The sequence below is a fragment of the Budorcas taxicolor genome, chromosome 1, assembly GCF_023091745.1.
Source record: "Budorcas taxicolor isolate Tak-1 chromosome 1, Takin1.1, whole genome shotgun sequence".
In the NCBI taxonomy this organism is placed as follows: domain Eukaryota; kingdom Metazoa; phylum Chordata; class Mammalia; order Artiodactyla; family Bovidae; genus Budorcas; species Budorcas taxicolor.
In genome coordinates this window covers 166,728,345-166,751,323 of record NC_068910.1, presented here as the reverse complement: position 1 = coordinate 166,751,323, position 22,979 = coordinate 166,728,345, and positions in this window count along the sequence as shown.

Here is a 22,979-nt window from a genome sequence, read left to right as displayed (position 1 = left end):
GTACTCTGACCACCTCATGTGAAGAGCTGATTCACTGGAAAAGACTTTGATGCTGGGAGGGATTGGGGCAGGAGGAGAAGGGGACGACAGAGAATGAGATGGCTGGATGGCATCACTGACTCGATGGACGTGAATCTGAGTGAACTCTGGGAGTTGGTGATGGACAGGGAGGCCTGGCATGCTGTGATTCATGGGGTCGCAAGGAGTCGGATACGACTGAGCAACTGAACTGAACTGATAAAGAACAATAGCAACCCTGTTTTCTAAAATTAACTACCTTCAATCCTTGTTTCCACTGACATTTATCACCCTTTAAAAATTAATTTTCTTTGCATCTCTTCCTTAATTTTCAGGTGTTAAGCCATCATTTGGACATGAAATTTAGCATAAAAGGTAAAGATTTAATGCTCTCTGCCTAACCCACTTATGCCACTATCATATATATTCACAAATAAACATAGGGCTCTTTTTATCCTCACAGTCTATTTATGCAATAATTTTTTTTTGTTTATTTGACACTCAGTGTTTGTTATTTTTCAAATAATAGCAACTAAGTATTATAATATATATATAATATTCATATATATTTATATTTACTCTTTAAATATTATTCCTATGTGACTCTAAGCCACCTATTTTACTGTTTAAATTTCATTGTAAATTTTTGCTTTTACTGAGAAAAATGTAATATTTATATCACTTTTCCATTTTTAGTTTTCTGTGTGCTTATTACTAAATAATTTCTATTTTGCTGCATGAAAACCCAATCCCATTTTGACCTCTGATTGTCTAAATGTGATGTGATTTTTCTCTTCTGGAGTCTTTTAAATTTTCCCTTTGTCACTAATGTTCTAAAATCTCATGGTTGCTTGTTTTAGTTTGAGTCTTTAAAAATCATTGTGTTGAATACTCAGTAGACTTTAGAAATCTTAAAACATCATTTTTCAGGTTAAGAAAATTTTTATTATTTTTGGACAGTTTTCTCTGCTACATTTTTCTCTCTCCCCCTCCACTGGAACTTTTATTAGATGTATGTTGGCTTTTCTAGATTAATTATTTTAAAGACTCTGTGGAACACTATTTTTTTTCCATATACCTACATAAATCAGAATTTTTCACATATATTCCCAAAGTTGCATATAAAGTGACATTTCATTGTTGACATTGTGCTATTTAAATAATATGAGATAGTCTACTCCAATAAATACATTTCAAAATAATGAATTGCTGGAAATTTATGGAATGTTTAATAAAATTAGTATATAACCTAGTATATATTTTATGTAAAATAGTAAAGAAATATATATGCTCCTGGCAACAATTTTGCTAAAGATTGTTATTGTTTTGTAAAATTGTCAGGTTTTCCACCTATAACATAAAAATAAAGTAGGCAAAATTAAAAGTTTCTTGCACTGCTTAAGTAGCACTGTTCTCAGAAAAAGTTATGAGAAAATTTCATACTAGAGTCATACTATCTTGTCATTTGGAAGTAGATAATTTAAGTTTCTGCTCTTGTTCTTCAGTCCTCACCTACTCATAGATATTTCTCTGCTAGATATATACTCATATTATGTACTACCCGAGTATCTGTTTAAATGATATATTATTATGAAATTAACATGAGTTCCTAAGTGACAAAGATTTGATACCTTTGGTAAATAAACAACTCATATAACTAATGGATAATCAGGATGTTAACCCAGATGAACCATTTAAAATGTCATCTGCCTGGGGAAAAAAAATGTGTCATATATTAATAATATCAAATTATGCAATATAGTTTATGTAAACTGGAGTGTTTAAGTCATATTGGATTCCTCTTATCTTTCATATACTTTGGAAAAGTTTTCTAAGAATATAACTTTCTGTTTCCATCACAACACATTCTGAAGATAAATTATTCATAAAATATCTTTTTAACCCCCAAAGAGAAGAGAGACTGATGGGGCAGTGGACGTGAGCAGTGGACTCTTGTATGAATATTGGAAAATGACTCCCAATGAAAATGACTCCCATTGAGACAGTATGAAAGTGAAAGCCTATCACTAAGTCCAGTCTGACTCTTTGTGACGCCATGGATTGCAGCTGATCAGGTTCTTCTGTCCATGGAATTTTCCAGGCAAGAATACTTAAATGGGTTGCCATTTCCTTCTCCAGGGGATCTTCTCAACCCAGAAACTGAACTCACATCTCCTGCTTGGCAGTTTATTCTTTACCACTGAGCCACCAGGGAAGCCCCAAGACAGTATGAATAAGCTGGTAGGTCCTTTAAACACACACACACATACACACACACGCAGAGTAAAAGAGAGAGAAACCATAAACTATACAAAATTGTCAACAACCCATCCCTTCAGTTTTGAAAATTACCAAAAGCAGACAACAAATTGAAAACTGTATTCTTGGAATTTTGGGTAAAAACAGCACTCTGTTGCCAACTTGCTTGAGATTCCTCCCATTGACATCTTTAGTCCAGCTAGCAAAAACACTCTCATTAAAAAATTGAGGATTGCAGGGCAGGGAGATGATAAAGGAATGAGACCATGACCTTTGCTTCTAGAGGAGTGAAACTGATCTGTGTTGGTGCACAAAGCCCTGAGGTATTGTCAACTAAAGCTGACAAATTTAGGTGAAAGTGAGAATATGAGAAACCACAGCCTTATTAACCTAAAATATGAGTCCCAGTTGGGGCAGGAAACAAAGTAAAAAATTAGCAAGATCCTGGAAATGAGGGTCACAGAAGTGATTAAAGTGTTTGAGCACAAACTGTGCACAAATCATTGACCACTAATCTATGCAATCACTAGTAACCTTGACAAAAAGATAAGGAGGAGGAGAAGAAGGAGCAAAGCAAAAAAAAAAAAAAAAAAAAAGTGAGCAGAGACCAGTAGCTATACACTTTAGGGAGAAATATTTTGCAATTCTAGTCTAAGTTACTTAAATATAAAAAATAATAAAGCAGAATACAGAAATATTTTCTGCATTATAGGATCTAAATTTTCAATTTTCAATTAAAAGTTATGACATGCAAGGAAATGTGAAATGGGGCCCATGCTCAAGAATAAGTGACACCAAGAGAAGCTGACTCAATGTAGGCACAAACATAGGGTTAGCAGTCAAAGATTTCAAAAAAACAATTAAATATATGTTCAAAGAGTTAAAGCAAGTTGTAATGCTGATTAGTCAACAAATGGGTAATTTCAACAGAGAAACTACAAAATAAAGCCAAATAGAAACTCTAGAGTTGAAAAGAACAAAAATTAAAATGTCACTAGATTGACTCAGCAGTATGGATGATACTGCAAGAAAAATTAGTGTACTTACAGATTGATTGATAGTGATAAAAGAAATTTTCAAATATTGAGGTGTGGAGAAGTCATTCTGTGTTATAAATGGGTTAACTTGAATTTTATGTTAACCAAAACAGCCTGTTTGTGACCAATCAGACATATTTTGTACATCTGCTTTAGTTATTCAATAAAAGAATGCAAGCAAAGAACGTCCATGTTAAAAATAAAGATTGAATGTCTCACTTCCTGGGAAACCAATGCTGGTACTTCTTTAGTGATGACTCCCTTTCTAGGTGCCAAGGCATACTGAGTTGCTGTGTATGTGCTGACGTTTTGTTTGAATTTTTTTAGCTATATATATATATATAATATTATATATAATAATATATATAATTATATTATAATTATATTATATCATATATATTATACATGTATGTATTATACACACACACACACACATATATATATATATATATGTATGTATGTATGTATCCCTGACTTATTTGACGTTCTTTGGTCTGACAAGATTTAAAATGATGATGAAAATCATGTTTCTCCAGAGTGGGTCTTTAGAGTTATTTGAGAGGCTGTCTTCCAGGTTACACTCCTCAGTTTGGCTCAAATAAAACTTTTTTATTCCTATTATAGATTGTTTATTGATTATTTTTGAGGACAATAGAAATTAGTCCATAAAACAGAGAGAAAAAATATTGAAGTAAAAAACACAGCTTCAGTGACCTGTAAAATGGTCTTAAACACTATTTAATAACATAGTTGTTATTGTTATTGTTGTTGTTTAGTAGCTCAGTCATGTCTGACTCTTTTGTGACTCCATGTACTATAGCCTGCCAGGCTCCTCTGTCAATGGAAATTCCCAGGCAAGAATACTGGAGTGGGTTGCCATTTTCTTCTCCAGAGATTATTGTAAAGATGGTCATGGAAGCATAGAAGGAAGAGAAAGGAACTGAAGAAACTATTTAAATACATAACTGATAAAAGCTTCCTAAAAATGATTTTACAAGCACATTATTCCAAATAATGCAATAAAGAATTTCCAACCCTTAAAGAGGCACAGTATAACTCTTCATGCCTTAAATGTAGGCCATATGTAGTGATTTTCTTTCGAAGAATGCAGTATGTAAAGAGAAAGGGGAAAAAATGAGTACTTCAAAGTGGAGAAATTTTACAAACACTACCTAAAACCAGGTGATCAAGTTTAATATCAGTAGTAATAAATCATATTAATAGTTTATACCCTTAATATAATTTGATAAGAATGGTAACTTATCTCTGTGATCTTTCTCCCCAGGACACATTGCCCCAGCCCAATAATGGGAAAAACATGAGACAAATCTTAACTGAGGAACATTTTACAAAATGTGCAATCGGTAACCCTTGGAAATGTCAACGTTGTTAAAAACAAGAAAAGCCTAAAAAACTGCCTAAATGAAGAAGTCTTAAGGAGACATGAATAGTAAATATAATATGGTAGCCTGGGTGATACCTTGGGATTTCCAAAGGGCATTAGAGAAAAACTGAGGAAATTTCATAAAGTTTGGACTTTAGTTAATAAAAATGTGCCAGTATTAGTTCATTAATTGTGACAAATGTACCATACTTATGTAAAATGGTAATAATAATCTGTGGTCTTTTGGAACTCTCTACACTATTGTCCCAATAAGTCTTTCAAATTAAAACTGTTATAAAATTAAAAATTCATTTTAAAATGGGGGGAAAATTGATTTACAGATCCAAGCTTCTCAAAAGCTCTCAGGTAGGACAAACACACAGTGACCTACATGATGATAATCATATTAAAACTGCTGAATGACAGAGGTAAAGTCTTGATAGCAGCAAAATAAAAAAATGAAACAATTACATATAAGGAAACAAGAAATAACAGCTGTTAAATATCTGATATTGAGACAAACTGTGTCTTTATATAAGATCTTAAATTTAGATTATAGTAGTAAAATAAGCTGGCTAAAAACAGTCATGTTATTTGTGTCAAAAAGACCACATGCATCTTAGCCCCCCAAAAGTTTAGGAAGGTGAATATTCTCTCAGTAAGACTCTCATACCTTGGGTTTATAATACTTCTTTTCTTCACAGTTTTTCTCCTCTTCACATATGTCTTCAGCTAGTTTTACATGGAGAAAAATGTACTTATAGACAAATAATTTTTTTTTACAATATTACTGCATCGTATGTCCCCTAGTTCAATAATATTTTGCAGTTTTTTTTTTTTTAATTTCAACAAATGTAGATAAAGGCAAAGAAAAAGCAGAAGTCAATTAACCCTGCTTGTATTGTGCAGATAGTGGAGAATCATTAGTGTTTTTTTAGAGAAGAGAATGGTAAGATAAAAAATGTACAGCAGGAAAATTAATCTAACAGTCTGTGTGCACAGGATAAATTAATGTTTGAGGGAATGAGAATCAGTTAATAGAGATTTTTTAAGAAGTAATTTTGTGACAATACCAGAACCACCCATTCTGTACAGATAGATTGAATTAGAAGGAATAACAGTTGCTTTATTGAATGTAAAAACTGAAGTAGGGAATGCTTAGAACAAACAGAGAATGGGTCACAGGAAAAAATAGGAAACTGTGAACAGATATCACTATGCAAAATTCTCTATCACCTGATCCCAAATTACCTCTCCTGCTCTACCCTTTTTCTTCTTTACTCAAATCCAGTGCTCCTGCCAAACAGAACCATGTGCTGCTTTTCTAAGCATGCCATGAACTTTTCATCTCTGAGAAATTTACTTGAGACATTCCCTATGCTTTGGCATGCAAACAACTTCTACACTCAACTGGATCACTCATTCTTTGAGTAATATTAAATGTATATTTAGTAAGTTACTACTTGCAGACAAGGTAGCATATCCTGTGGCTGACAGCTTAGTAGGGAAGTGAATTAGAAAACAAAAGATCCTAGTAGAGCATGGCCAGTGATTTTATAAACATGTGTAAAAGCATAGTGCAATAGCACCAGTACAGGAAGGTGCACAGAACAAGTGAATTGGAGACAAAGGACAGAAAAGCATTGTTTCAGTGGATGCAAGTTAGATCTTATTCTTCAAGATCCATTTTTTTCTAAATTTGATAACAAAAATCACCAAGGCTACTGAAGAAGGGTCCATCTGTCATGGAGACTTTTAATGAGACTTTCAAGAATTTTAAACAAGGAAAACTATATAGTCAAGTTTGGATGTTGGAAAAAATTTTGGCAGATACATATGGAAAGATTTAAGAGATGTTGCCTTTGGCAGCAGAGGAATAGTTGGCATATAGAGTTGTAAGACTGGAGATAAAGAGGAAGATGTTTGCAAAATGCTTTTAGAGGTGATCTGAATGACACCTACTAAATGAGACTTTCATTGATAATATTTAAGATGAGGGTATCTCTGTCTTGAATCACTGCATTTTCCTCATGCAGGTCAAAACATATTGTTATGGATAATCAAATATATTCATTTAAATTTTGCATCACTGCCATCTCACACACACAACATACACACATACACGCACATAGATGTGTCTCTGTGTGTGTGCACAAATGCATATGTGTGTATTCGTTTATCATATTTTTGTGGATGTAAGATCAAATTTATCCAGAAACTAAATGTATTGAGTTGCTGCTCAACTACTACTTACTGAATATTTGACTTAATTAAACCAACATGATTACAAGGGTAGCTATTAAAAGAAAACTTTGGTGAAGGATAGGACTGTGTAATAGTCTAGAATTCAGCTACAGAGTTCTGGCTGAGTCACTATTCTTTTGTAACCATTTTACCCTTTTTTCCCAAGTGTAAAGTGGGAATAATAATGGTTACCTGCCTCAAACGGGTGTCGTGAGGACTAGCTAGTTGACAGTTTTAAACTATTTTGAAGACGGAAAGTACTATAAATGCTCCAAGGAAAGTTTTTAAAGGCACATTGGAATAAAACCCTTGAACCATAGCATTAGGAAAGTTAGTACATCTTTTAGGCTAGCAATCTTCAACCGATAAAGAATTCTATGGAAAATTAACTCCACAAAATTCTTTATATTTTGCCTCTTTTCTACTTTCTTCTTCTGTAGCTATATATTTGCCTAGTGATTCAATTCAACAAGAAAGTTTCTATTATGCCATATTTTCAAACAGATGTTGCTCATAAAGAAAGAAATGCAGTGAAGAGTAGAAAACAGTCATTAATCATACAGGGAAATGTAGTCTCTTCAATATAGCACTATATCCAAAATTTATCAGAACTATTTTAAAATTCACTTTATCACTTGAAATTCAAGGATATAGTTGTAGTAGCCTAGACTTAAAAGTTCACTTGTAAAAATACTCTTTGTAGAAACACTCTTTAATAATTTTCCTAAACCATAAATATCACATCTGGGTCAGAACTTTATTTTTCAAAATAATTGCTTGTTGTGTTCTTCCAAATGCCAAATGTAATATTCAAAACTCTGAAAAAGAAATTATTTTCTCTAGTCATTCTGATTGAGAATATTTACACATTTACATGACCTATGTTAAAAACAGCAATCCCTACACATATGCATGAAATAGAAAAACTGCATATTAGATAACTTTTGTGAGAAGTAAATGTTCATAAATAGGACGTAATGACCAACTTCACATGTGCTTTAGCAAAACTGAGGCACATCATCACTATTCTATGTTCAGCAATTTAGGATAAACCCATGAACCTGACATTCCGATCTTCACCAGAGAAAGAAAACAAAAAGTTAAGACTGGATTTAAAAAATGAAATTTCTTCATAAAAATAAGCATTTATGCATCATTAATTCACTGGTTCTTGTCGCAAAGGGCATGTCAGACTTTAACTATTAGGTTTCCAACCTGGATGGTTAAGTCAAAGGGACATGTTTTTTCCTTTATTTCTTTTATTTTTAATTGAAGGATAATTGGTTTACAGAACTTCATTGTTTTCTATCAAACCTCAAAATGAATCAGCCATAGGTATACATATATCCCCTCCATTTTGAACCTCTCTCTCATCTCCCTCCCAATCCCACACCTCTAGGCTGATACAGAGGCCCTATTCGAGTTTCCAAAGCCATACAGCAAATTCTCATTGGCTATCTATTTTACACAGGGTAATGTAAGTTTCCGTGTTACTCTTTCCATACATCTAACCGTCTCCTCCCATCTTCCCATGTCCACAAGTCTGTTCTTTATGTCTGTTTCTCCGTTGCTGGCCTGTAAATAAATTAATCAGAACCAATTTTTCTAATTTCCATATATGTGTGTTAGAATATGATATTATATTTCTCTTTCTGACTCAGTTAACTTGGTATAATAGGTTCTAGGCTCATCCACTTCATCAAAACAGATGCAACTGTGTTCCTATTTTATGGCTGAGTAATTGAGAAACCTATATGCAGGTTAGGAAGCAACAGTTAGAACTGGACATAGAACAACAGACTGGTTCCAAATAAGAAAAGGAGTACATCAAGGCTGTATGTTGTTACCCTGCTTATTTAACTTATATGCAGAGTACATCATGAGAAACACTGGGGTGGAAGCACAAGCTGAAATCAAGATTTCTGGGAGAAATATCAATAACCTCAGATATGCAGATGACACCACCCTTATGGCTGAAAATGAAGAGGAACTAAAAAGCCTCTTGATGAAAGTGAAAGAGGAGAGTGAAAAAGTTGGCTTAAAGCTCAACTTTCAGAAAATGAAGATCATGGCATCCGGTCCCATCACTTCATGGGAAATAGATGGGGAAACAGTGGAAACAGTGGTAGGCTTCATTTTTCTGGGCTCCAAAATCACTGCAGATCGTGACTGCAGCCTTGAAATTAGATGATGCTTACTCCTTGGAAGGAGAGATAAGACCCAACCTAGACAGCATGTTAAAAAGCAGAGACATTACTTTACTAGCAAAGGTGCATCTAGTCAAGGCTATGGTTTTTCCAGTGGTCATGTATGGATGTGAGAGTTGAACTGTGAAGAAAGCTGAGCACCGAGGAACTGATGCTTTTGAACTGTGGTGTTGGAAAAGACTCTTGAGAATTCCTTGACCTGAAAGGAGATCCAGCAAGTCCATCCTAAAGAAAATCAGTCCTGAATGATCACTGGATGGACTGATATTGAAGCTGAAACTCTGATACTTTGGCCACCTGATCCTAAGAACTGACTCACTGGCAAAGACCCTGATCCTGGGGAAGATTGAGGGCAGGAAGAGAAGAGGACGACAGAGAATGAGATGGTTTGATGGCATCACTGACTCAATGTAGATGAGCTTCAGTAAACTCCAGAAGTTTGTGATGAACATTGAGTCCTGGCGTGCTGAAGTCCACGGGGTCACAAAGAGTCGGATATGACTGAGTGACTGAACTAAACTGATTTGAACTGATTTATTCCTTTTTTTTTTTGAAGGAATCTCCATATCATCTTCCTTATTGGCTGTATCAGTTTACATTCCCACCAATATTGCAAGAGCACTTCCTTTTCTCCACACCCTCTCCACCATTTATTGTTTGTAGACCTTTTGATGATGGCCATTCTGACAGCTGTGGGATGATATCTCATAGTGGTTTTCATTTGCATTTCTCTAATAATGAGCAATGTTGAGCATCTTTTCATGTGTTTGTTAGTCATCTATATGTCTTTCTTGGAGAAATGTTTGTTTAGGTCTTTTTTCCCATTTTTTTCCCCCCACTTTTTGATTGAGTTGTTTGTTTTCCTGGCATTGAATTGAATGTGTTGCTTGTATATTTGGGAAATTAATCCTTTGTCAGTTGTTTCATTTGCTATTATCTTCTCCCATTCTGACGGCTGTCTTTTCACCTTGCTCATAGTTTTCTTTGCTGTGCAAAAGCTCTTAAGTTTTATCAGATCCCATTGTTTACTTCTGTTTTTATTTATGTTATTCTAGGAGATGGGTCATAGAGGATCTTGCTTATATTTATCTCATCGAGTGTTCTGCCTATAATTTCCTCTCAGAGTTTTATAGTTTCTGGTCTCACATTTAGGTCTTTAATCCATTTTATTTTTTATTTTTTTTAATAGTTTTTTTTATTTTTTTAATTTTAAAATCTTTAATTCTTACATGTGTTCCCAAACATGAACCCCCCTCCCACCTCCCTCCCCATAACATCTCTCTGGGTCATCCCCATGCACCAGCCCCAAGCATGCTGTATCCTGCGTCAGACATAGACTGGCGATTCAATTCTTACATGATAGTATACATGATAGAATGCCATTCTCCCAAATCATCCCACCCTCTCCCTCTCCCTCTGAGTCCAAAAGTCCATTATACACTGTTGTGTCTTTTTTCCTGTCTTGCATACAGGGTTGTCATCGCCATCTTTCTAAATTCCATATATATGTGTTAGTATACTGTATTGGTGTTTTTCTTTCTGGCTTACTTCACTCTGTATAATCGGCTCCAGTTTCGTCCACCTCATCAGAACTGATTCAAATGAATTCTTTTTAACGGCTGAGTAATACTCCATTGTGTATATGTACCACAGCTTTCTTATCCATTCATCTGCTGATGGACATCTAGGTTGTTTCCATGTCCTGGCTATTATAAACAGTGCTGCGATGAACATTGGGGTACATGTGTCTCTTTCAATTCTGGTTTCCTCGGTGTGTATGCCCAGCAGTGGGATTGCTGGGTCATAAGGGAGTTCTATTTGCAATTTTTTAAGGAATCTCCACACTGTTCTCCATAGTGGCTGTACTAGTTTGCATTCCCACCAACAGTGTAGGAGGGTCCCCTTTTCTCCACACCCTCTCCAGCATTTATTGCTTGCAGAGTTTTGGATCGCAGCCATTCTGACTGGTGTGAAGTGGTACCTCATTGTGGTTTTGATTTGCATTTCTCTGATAATGAGTGATGTTGAGCATCTTTTCATGTGTTTGTTAGCCATCCGTATGTCTTCTTTGGAGAAATGTGTATTTAGTTCTTTGGCCCATTTTTTGATTAGGTCGTTTATTTTTCTGGAATTGAGCTGCATAAGTTGCTTGTATATTTTTGAGATTAGTTGTTTGTCAGTTGCTTCATTTACTATTATTTTCTCCCATTCAGAAGGCTGTCTTTTCATAGTGTTTATGGAAAATGTCTTCTGTTTTTTAAACATTAGTGAGATGTTCATTCAGTTCAGTTCAGTTCAGTTCAGTCACTCAGTCGTGTCCGACTCTTTACAACTCCATGAATTGCAGCACGCCAGGCCTCCCTGTCCATCACCAACTCCCAGAGTTCACTCAGACTCACGTCCATCGAGTCAGTGATGCCATCCAGCCATCGCATCCTCTGTCATCCCCTTCTCCTCCTGCCCCCAATCTCTCTCAGCATCAGAGTCTTTTCCAATGAGTCAATTCTTCGCATGAGGTGGTCAAAGTACTGGAGCTTCAGCTTTAGCATCATTCCTTCCAAAAAAATCCCAGGGCTGATCTTCTTCAGAATCGACTGGTTGGATCTCCTTTCAGTCCAAAGGACTCTCAAGAGTCTTCTCCAACACCACAGTTCAAGCGCATCAATTCTTTGGCACTCAGCCTTCTTCACAGTCCAACACTCAATTCCATACATGACTATTGGAAAAACCATAGCCTTGATTAGATGGACCTTAGTAGGCAAAGTAATATCTCTGCTTTTGAATATGCTATCTAGGTTGGTCATAACTTTTCTTTCTCAGTAAATACAAGTTTCACTGGCCTTATATTAATAAAAATTCATTTTACACCCTTTTGCTTTTACAAAAGGCTGATATTAGTGCTGCTTACATTAAACATAAAAAAAAATCTGAAAGGAATTTTTGCTTTTATGATAAAGGATGATAAGTGAAATAAGGTTTAGTTTTTTTGTTTGTTTGTTTGTTTTTGCACTGTCTTTAAAAGGCCATGCAAACTCCTGGCAGCAGTGAGATTTACACCACTAAGTCCCTTCCCTGGCATCCATATTTAGTTGTTGTTGCTGTTTAGTTCCTAAGTCATGTCCAACTCTTTCTGACTCTAAACACTGTAGCCTGCTAGGCTCCTCTGTTCACGGGCTTTTCCAGGCAAGAATACCGTAATGGGTTGCCATTTCTTTCTCCAGGGGATCCTCCCAGGCCAAGGGTCAAACCAGTGTTCCTGAATTGGCAGGTGGATTCTTTACCTCTGAGCATCCAGAGAAGCCCATTTATACTCAGTGATCAGCTTAAAGTCACCATAGCTTTAAATTGTCTTTGAGCATCAGTGTTCTATGTTGATTTATTTTGTGCATTTATTAGCAAGATGTGTCCTAAGGTAATTGTTTGTTTGTTTCATGCCATTCAGAGTTATGAAGATTTCATAGAAACTCTCTACTTTCAGATAGTGAGAGAAGCCTATACCTAGAAATTAGGTAGGCAACAAAGGGAGGACATTAGAATAATGTGATCATATACCTTGCAGCCCGTAATTTAGTTGGGAGTAGACTATTTTCACTTTCATGCAGTGAAGAAGGAAATGGCAACCCACTCCAGTGTTCTTGCTTGGAGAATCCCAGAGATGGGGGAGTCTGGTGGGCTGCCATCTAAGGGTCACACAGAGTTGGACACAACTGAAATGACTTAGCAACAGCAGCAGACTATTAATAGATGTAGTAACAAATAAATAGTAAACTGTGCAATTCTTCACAATAGTAAACTGTGTGAATCTGGCACAAGACTGTGATGTAGGGAAACTAGAAACAATCTTTGTTAAGAAAATGGGCTTCAGAACAACTGCAGTGAGTTTGATGGGTTGATGAGTTTAATGGATATTTCAGGTAATGAGTGAAAGCAAATTGTCCTTGGTGGTTAAATTTATTCCTAAATTTATTATTCCAATTGATATAGTTGCTAATGGGGTTTTCTTGATTTTCTTTCTGAGGGGAAGAGGAAACATATTAATCTGAATTCAGAGTTACAAAGAATAGCAAGAAGAGGTAAGAAGGCCTGCCTAAGTGAAAAATGCAAAGAAATAGAGGAAAACAATAGAATGGGAAAGACTAGAGATCTCTTTAAGAAAAATTAGAAATATCAAGGGCACATTCATGCAAAATTGGGCACAATAAAGACAGAAATGGAACAGACCTAACAGGAGAAGAAGATATTATAAGAAGTGGCAAGAATATACAGAATTACTATACAAAAATATCTTAATGATCCAAATAACCATGACAGTGTGATCATTCACCTAGAGCCAGACATCCTGGTGTGCAAGTCAAGTAGGCTTTAGAAAGCATCACTATGAACAAAGCTAGTGGAGATGATGGAATTCCTGTTGAGCTATTTCAAAACATAAAAGATGATGCTGTGAAAGTGCTGCACTCAATATGCCAGCAAATTTGGAAAATTCAACAGTGGTCACAGAACTGGAAAAAGTCAGTTTTTATTCCAATCTTAAAGGAAGGCAATGACAAAGAATGTTCAAACTACTACACATTTCCACCCATCTCACACACTAGTAGTGTAATGCTCAAAATTCTCCAAGCTAGGCTTCAACAGTACATGAATTGTGAACTACCAGATGTTCAAGCTGGATTTAGAAAAGGCAGAGGAACCAGAGATCAAATTGCCAACATCCATTGGATCATAGAAAAAAGAAAAATAGTTCCAGAAAAACATCTACTTCTGCTTCAATGACTATGCTAAAACCTTTGACTGTTTGTATCACAGCAAACTATGGAAAGTTCTTTGAGAGACAGGAATGCCAGACCAGCTTACCTGCCTCCTAAGAAATCTATATGCAGGTCAAGAAGAAACAAAACACGACATGGAAGAGTGGACTGGTTGCAACTGAGAAAGGAGTACATCAAGGCTGTATATTGTCACCTTGTTTATTTAACTTATATGCAGAGTACATCATGAGAAATGCTGGGGTAAATGAAGCACAAGCTGGCATCAAGATTGCTGGGAGAAATATCAATAACCTCAGATACACAGATGACACCACCCTTATGGCAGAAAGTGGAAAGGAACTAAAGAGTCTCTTCCTAAAAGTGAAAGAGGAGAGTGAAAAAGTTGGCTTAAACTCAACATTCAAAACATTAAGATCATGGCATCTGGTCCCATCACTTCATGGCAAATAGATAGAGAAGCAGTGAAAACAGTGACAGACTTTCTTTTCTTGGGCTCCAAAATCACTGCAGATAGTGACTGGAGCCATGAAATTAAAAGACTTTTGCTCCTTGGAATAAAAGCTATGATAAACCTGGACAGCATATTAGAAAGCAGAGACATTACTTTGCTGACTAAGGTTCGTCTAGTCAAGGCTATGATTTTTCCAGTAGTTATGTATGGATGTGAGAGTTGGACTATAAAGAAAGCTGAGCATTGAAGAATCAATGCTTTTGAACTGTGGTGTTGGAGAAGACTCTGGAGAGTGCCTTGGACAGCAAAGAGATCAAATCAGTCAATCCAAAAGGAAATCAGCACTGAATATTCATCGGAAGAATTGATGCTGATGCTGAAGCTGAAACTCCAATACTTTGGTTACCTGATGCAAAAACTGACTCATTGGAAAAGATTCTGATGCTGGGAAAGACTGAAGGCAGGAGGAAAAGGGGATAACAGAGGATTAGATGGTTTGATGGCATCACTGACTCGATGGACATGAGTTTGAGCAAGCTCCAGGAGTTGGTGATGAACAAGGAAGACTGACATGCTGCAGTTCAAGGGGTGGCAAAGTCTTGGACATGACTGAGCGACTGAAATGAACTGAACTGAAAAATAAGACAAAATGACAAAAGAATAAACCAAAAATCTTCTTCCATTTCATTCTAAATATACTTGTTAACATAAAACCTAATTTTGAAAGCATAAAGAAGTGAGAAGCTTAACTTTCAAATTTTTGTTTGATAATTTTAAAGATAATGAATAATGAATTATTTATTATTCTTCAGTTTCATCTCATTTTCCTTGCACTAAATAGGTTCAGGGTTGTGATAATCTAGAAGTCTTGATTTTATTATTATCATTATTAGTAAAAATTGTGAATACTATTATTGTATTAGTTGTAATATATTTTTGCTAGAGATATCAATACTTTTTGATAACATCTGTTTAAAGGTCTGTTTTCACACACATTATTTCAATTAGCCTCAATAAGCAAGGTGTTTGGATGGGGCACATAATATTATTTTTATTTTATATCCAGATAATCCACTAATCAATGATACTAGATAATTCTATGTCACCCAATCATTACAGAACTAGAGTATTTTAAATTCTCATTTATTTTATTCCACCACCCTGCATTTTTTCCTGCTACTTTGCTTTCACTTGAGACCTCTTTCCCTCCTGTAATCTCTGGCCATAATTAAAATTTATCACTGAAATACTGAACTTGTCCAAATTCATTATTGACCTAATTGAGAATAAAACATCTGTCTCAGCTTAAATTACTGAAATTCTACTTTATATTCAAATTGGGCATAGAAGAGCTGTATTAGATAATTTAATTATTTCCCTGCATAAACATTTTCACTACAATATAGCCTGATAAATTTAATCACTCTTCTGATTAAAGGGAACTTAGAAGCAGAGATAAATCAAAGGAATAATTTTCAAAGTTTTCTGGAAGTCATATTTTAACCTATGTATATCTCTGAAACTGGCATAAATAGTTCTATGCTTTCATAACTAATAGCAAATTCAGATAATTAACATTGTGTTACTCTATAGAGAAATTTTTTTCTTCATTCATCATCCGTTTGACTAATCAATATTAATGTCAAATATTAGCTCCTAATACAAGGGTTTCAAATGGTATTACCTGGTATACAATTGGAATTGTCACTCTAAAATGTTAGAGTATAATTACTACATAAATGGTAAAAAAAAAATTTTTTTTAAGGCAAAAAAGTAACTTCCATACAAATAAGCTCTGCTTCCCTCATATAACAAAAAAAACATCCCCCCAAAAAAAGAAATGCAAAATAGCAAAATGGCTGTCTCAGGAGGCCTTACAAATAGCTGTGAAAAAAAGAGAAACAAAAAGCAAAGGGGAAAAGGAAAGATATACCCATTTGAATGCAGAGTTCCAAAGAATAGAAAGAAGAGATAAGAAAGCCTTCCTCAGAAATAAAGGAAATGAAAATAAAAAATGGGAAAGACTAGAGATCTCTTCAACAAAACTAGAGATACCAAGGGAACATTTCATGCAAAGATGGGCTCAATAAAGGACAGAAATGATATGGACCTAACAGAAGCAGAAGATATTCAGAAGAGGTGGAAAGAATACACAGAAGTATTATACAAAAAAGATCTTCATAACTTAGAAAATCACGATGCTGTGATCACTCAACTAGACAGACATCCTAATATATGAAGTCAAGTGGGCCTTAGGAAGCATCAATACAAACAAAGCTAGTGGAGGTGATGGAATTCCAGTTGAGCTATTTCAAATCCTGAAAGATGATGCTGTGAAAGTGCTTCACTCAATATGCCAGCAAATTTGGAAAACTCAGCAGTGGTCACAGGACTGGAAAAGGTCAGTTTTCATTCCAATCCCAAAGAAAGGCAATGCGAAAGAATGTTCAAACTATGGCATGATTGCATTCATCTCACACGCTAGCAAAGTAATGCTCAAAATGTTCCAAGCCAAACCTCAGCAAGATGTGAACCATAAACTTCTAGATGTTCAAGCTGGTTTTAAAAAAGGCAGAGGAACCAGAGATCAAATTGCCAGCATCCATTGGATCATCGTAAAAGCCAGAGAGTTCCAGAAAAACATCTATTTCTGCATTATTGACTATGCCAAAGGCTTTGACTGTGTGGATCACAATACTGTGGAAAATTCTTCAAGAGATGAGAATACTAGACCACCTGACCTGCCTCCTGAGAAATCCATATGCAGGTCAGGAAGCAACAGTTAGAACTGGACATGGAACAACAGACTGGTTCCTAATAGGAAAATACATCAAGGCTATATATTGTCACCATGCTTCTTTAACTTATATGCAGAGTGTATCATGAGAAATGCTGGGATGGAATAAGCACAAGCTGGAATCAAGATTGCTGGGAGAAATATCAATAACCTTAGATATGCAGATGACACCACCTTTATGGCAGAAAGTGAAGAAGTACTAAAGAGGCTCTTAATCAAAGAGAAGAGTGAAAAAGTTGGCTTAAAGCCCAACATTCAGAAACCTAAGATCATGGCATCCATTCCCATCACTTCATGGCAAATAGATGGGGAAACAGTGAAACAGTGTCAAACTTCATTTTTCTAGGCTCCAAAATCACTGCAGATGGTGACTGCAGCCATGAATAAAAAGACACTTCTTTCTTGGAAGAAAAGTTATGACCAACGTAGACAGCATGTTAAAAAGCAGAGACATTACTTTTCCAACAAAGGTCCATCTAGTCAAGGCTATGGTTTTTACAGTAGTCATGTATGGATGTGAGAGTTGGACTGTAAAGAAAGGTGAGCACTGAAAAATTGATGCTTTTGAACTATGATGTTGCAAAAGACTTGTGAATCCCTTGGACTGCAAGGACATCCAGCCATTCCATTCTAAATGATATCAGTCATGAATGTTCATTGGAAAGACTGATACTGAAGCTGAAGCTCCAATACTTTGGCCACCTTATGCAAAGAGCTGACTGATTTGAAAAGACCCTGATTCTGGGAAAGTTGAATGCAGGAGGAGAAGGGGACGACAGAGGATGAGATGGTTGGATGGCATCATCGACTCAGTGGACATGCTGCTGCTGCTGCTAAGTTGCTTCAGTTGTGTCCGACTCTGTGCGACCCCATAGAGGGCAGCTCACCAGTTTCCTCCATCCCTGGGATTTTCCAGGCAAGAACACTGGACTGGGTTGCCATTTCCTTCTCCAATGCATGAAAGTGGAAAGTGAAAAGTGAAATTGAAGTCGCTCAGTCGTGTCCGACTCTTAGCGACCCCATGGACTGCAGCTAACCAGGCTTTTCCATCCATAGGATTCTCCGGGCAAGGGTACTGGAGTGGAGTGCAATTGCCTTCTCCGGAGTGGACATGAGTTTGAGTAAAGTCTGGGAGTTGATGATGAACATGGAGTCCTGGCATGCTTAAGTCCATGGAGTCACAAAGAGTCAGACATGGCTTAGCGATGAACTAAACTGAACTGAATGTAAATATCTTGAAAAGAATTATTAAATTACCATAAACAGAGTCATGTGAGAAACAAGAAAAAATAATTCTAAAATCATAAAATTACTCAAGCAAGAATTAACTAAAATCCCTTTAAAGTAGTTAGCATAATTGATAAATGTATGTTCCTTTCACAAGGACCCTATTTAGCTCCGGAAACATCAGAAAAGCATATTTGGCACAAGTTACTTTAAGCATCAAGATACTTGAGTTGCTTTTGCAAATGGAAAAATCCATGATTTTGGTATGAATGAATCAGTTTGCCTATGTAGAATGATGCTTTTACACATTCAGATCACAGTGACCTTTTTTTCTGATTTTATGCTTATCAAACACATTTATGATTGTAATTTGACTTCCAGTCTAGCATATGTACAAATAGCATCTTAGCTATATTTGGGTTTTTAGTGTAACATGCTTAAAGAGAGAAAATTGCTGATCCACCTTTGAATTCAGGCATTAAACATCTGTCTCTGGGGGCTTGGTTAATGTGAGCCTGCATTTGTGAGACTAATATATTCTTAGTGTGTTGATGCATCCAGTCCTTGTGCCTGCCAAGGCTAAAGAACTGACGGCAGGCAGCTGCAATGAACACTCGAAAATAATGAGGACAAATGAAGCATCCTGGAGAGAGCCAACGCCTCTCCTGCAACCCACATGCTCAAGGCAACTTTTATTTCAATTTCAATATTTAGCATTTACTGTGTATCTATAATCATGATAGTAGTTCTTGAGAATTCAGTTAGAAAATTGGGGGTTTTTCTAAGGAACTTAAAGTCTCATTTATGAAATAATTTTATTCTTATTCTAAGGCAATGATTAAGAGTTCTAAATATGAAAGACAATAGTGTGTTAAAATTAGAATGTCAATCCCTTTATTTTACATCAACATGTAGGAAGAAAGCTTTCCCATTCTATATCCATATAGTTAAAATAATACGATCATCTTAAATCATATTTAGTAAACTTTCTTTTAAAATTCCTTTAAAATGGTCTACTTTTGCACTTAGAACAAAATGTATTATCTTTAACATGAATTTGCACTTTATGCCTAACCATCCATGTCCATCTCACACTGCCCTCCCCCTTTCTAATCACCCTCTGATTTAAATCACCTTCTTCTTGTCTTAGTTCAGGTTCCCTAGGAATGACTGAAAAAGAAACGTGATTAGGAGGTTTATTGTGGAGCTCTGTGTGTGCATACTTAAGTTACTTCAGTTATGTCCAACTCTTTGCGACCCTATGGACTGTAGCCCACCAGGCTTCTTTGTCCATAAGATTCTCCAGGCAGGAATACTGGAGTGGGTTGCTATGCCCTCCTCCAGGGGATCTTCCTGACCCGGTTATCGAACCTGCATCTCTTATGTCTCCTACATGGGCACACCAGTTCTTTCTCACTAGCACCACCTGGGAAGCTCGTGGAGCTCTACTGGAGCTGAAAGAAAGTGAAGGAAGAATTCTTTTAAAATTCTTTCATAACAATTATACTTTTCATATAAAATTAACAAAGTGTGTAATTTTATTTTTCTTGTGTAGTATTTGTATTTAGTATTGCTATACTTCATTGTATTATATTACAATATTGAAGAGTACAGTTTTTGTCACATCTTGATAGTTAGCACAGACCCCTCATGACTTAAACATCATAAATGTTTAATATATATATTTAAATAAATAAATTAGTCATGATTATTTTTTCCCTTTGGCTTCACTAATTGCTGACATTTCCTACTCACTATAATGATTTAGAATCGACTTTGTGTTTTCTTATGAGTTGTGGGCTCTTTGTATTAGAATTGTGTCTGATATTCTAACACAGATGTTCTCAAAGTGGGATGCCACTGCAATCACCTGCAAGGCTTGTTAGGACTCAGAGAGCGTAGTCCCACCCTGAGAGTTCTTTCCAGTACATCTATTAATAGGTTGTTGTTTCTGCTGTTCAGTCGCTCAGTCATGTCCAACTCTTTGCAACCCCATGGACTGCAGCACACCAGGCATCCCTGTCCTTCATCATATCTCCTGGTTAGGGCACTGTATTTGCATTGATGTTGATGCTGCTCTTTCAGGAAACGTTCTATAAGAATATTGTCCTAGGGAAACTTTCAGATGAATATAGGGCTGATTATAGTAATTTGGATGAGCCATTCTGTGGGATAGGACATGGTCACTGTTTGCCAAACCCAGTTTGAACATTTTTGACGAAGACATATATAGTGATGTGTAAAATTGCTTTCATCAGAGTATTAGAATCTAAAGCAAGAGGAGTTATCAAAGTTAATGCAGAAAACACTATCCATTCTGTTCAGCAGAAAACAGGAGAAAAACAAGAGAGATGGAGTCACTCATGACTATTTTTTCTTGGCTGTCTACCACAGCCAGCTGATGGGAATGTAAATTCCAAGAGCGGCTTTTGGTAAAGAGATAGTGAACAGAAGGGAACAGACCTGTAGCACAGATGGAGACCCTTTAGACAAAAGTGAGTGGAAAACAGTTTTATCAATTACCACAGATAAAAACATCCCTTCCCTGGTGGCTCAGTGGTAAAGAGTCCCTCTGCCAATACAGGGGACGCAGGAGACATGGGTTCAATCCCTTGGTTTGGAAGATCCACCAGAGAAGAAAATGGCAACCCACTTTAGTATTCTTGACTAGAAAATCCCATGAACAAAACAGCCTGATGGGCTATGTCCATGGAGTCACAAAGAGTTGGACATGACTGAGCAAGTAAACAACAACAGACAAAACAACTGTATGGAGACAACTCAGGAAAGCTTTCTTTGTACTGAGCTGAATCAGATCTCAGTTTCCATTGCATTTATTTGTATAATACAAATAAGCTAATAAAATAGATATAGTTATTATACATACACATAAACACAAAATGGAATATTATTCAGCTTAAAAAAGAAGATTATCCTTTTATTTACATAAACACGGCTGAAGCTGGAGGTTATTGTTCAGGAGAAAAAGAAGTACTGCATGTGATCATTTATACATGGAATCTAAAAACACATCAAAAAGTTGAACTCATAGAAACAGAGAGTAGGAAAGTGATTGCCAGAAGCTGGTGAGTGGGAAAAATAGGGAGAGTTTGGTAAAAGGGGAGAGACTTTCAGCTGTGAGATGAATAAGAGCTGAGGTTATAATGTATAACATGGTGACTATAGCTGATAACAAAAAAATTGAAATACAACTGAAGTTTGTTAAGAGAGTAGAAAAATATTCTCACCTCAAGAAATAAATGAGGTGATGAATATGTTAACCTGATGGAAGAATACTTTCACAATATATATGTACATTAAAATGTCACACTGTGTGCTTAAATGTCTTAATTTAGTATGAAGAATAGGTCCACATGATTTTGGAGCCTGAAGAAGTACCATGAACTACCATTTGACATCTGGAGACCCAGAAAAGTCGATGATATTATTCAGTGTGATTCTGAAGACCTGAGAAACAGAGGAGCAGATGGTGTAAATTACAGTCTGATGGCCAGAGTAGATGATATGAAATGTCTCCACTCATGTAGTAATTCAGGGAAAAAACCGTAAATTACTCCTTCCTCCACCTTTTGTTTCATTTAGACCCTCAAAGCATTGTCTGAGGCTAATCCACAATAAGGCTTTCCTGGTGGTTCAGATGGTAAAGAATCTGCCTGCAATGAAGGAGACCTGGATTCTATCTCTGGGTTGGAAAGATTCTCTGGACAAGGGAATGATAACCCACTCCAGTATTCTTGCCCGAAGAATTCCATGGACAAAGGAGCCTGGTGGGCTACTGTCCATGGGGTTGCAAAGACTGACACTTTCAATTTCTTTTCATCCACAATAAGGAGAGCAATTTACTTTACTCATTTCGCTGGCATACTCTCACAAATACACTCTGAAATAATGTTTAATCTGAACAGCCCATAGCCTGTCCCAGATGATACATGAAATTAACCACCACAGCTACTTAGCAACAAAAAGTATTTAATGAATATTAAAAGAGTTTGTCTTTACCTGATATACATATCTTCGTTCGGACATTCAGAAATCTAAGCTAACTCTAAGCAATTTCTCTGCTTGAATATTTTTGGAAGCCTCAGTTAATTCTATGCATTATTCTTCCAGACACTATCCCTATACTAATTCATCATTCTATATCAAATTGACAATTGGCTCTGTGCCTCATTCTAGAGCTTTCTTTTCAAAATCTGAATTCATCAAAGAGTAGCCCACCTGCCATATTTGGTTCTGAGGTTTTTCAAATCATCTTCATCCTGACTGTATGTGATAATTCAAAAGCTCTTTAAGTCTTTCCAAGCCTTCTCTCCAATTATCCTTTTTAAAACTCCAAGTATATTAACACATATATATGGAATTTAGAAAGATGGTAATGATAACCCTGTATGCAAGACAGCAAAAGAGACACAGATGTATAGAACAGTCTTTTGGACTCTGTGGGAGAGGGTGAGGGTGGGATGATTTGGGAGAATGGTATTGAAACATGGATGATATCATATATGAAACGAATCGCCAATCCAGGTTTGATGCATGATACTGGATGCTTGGGACTGGTGCACTGA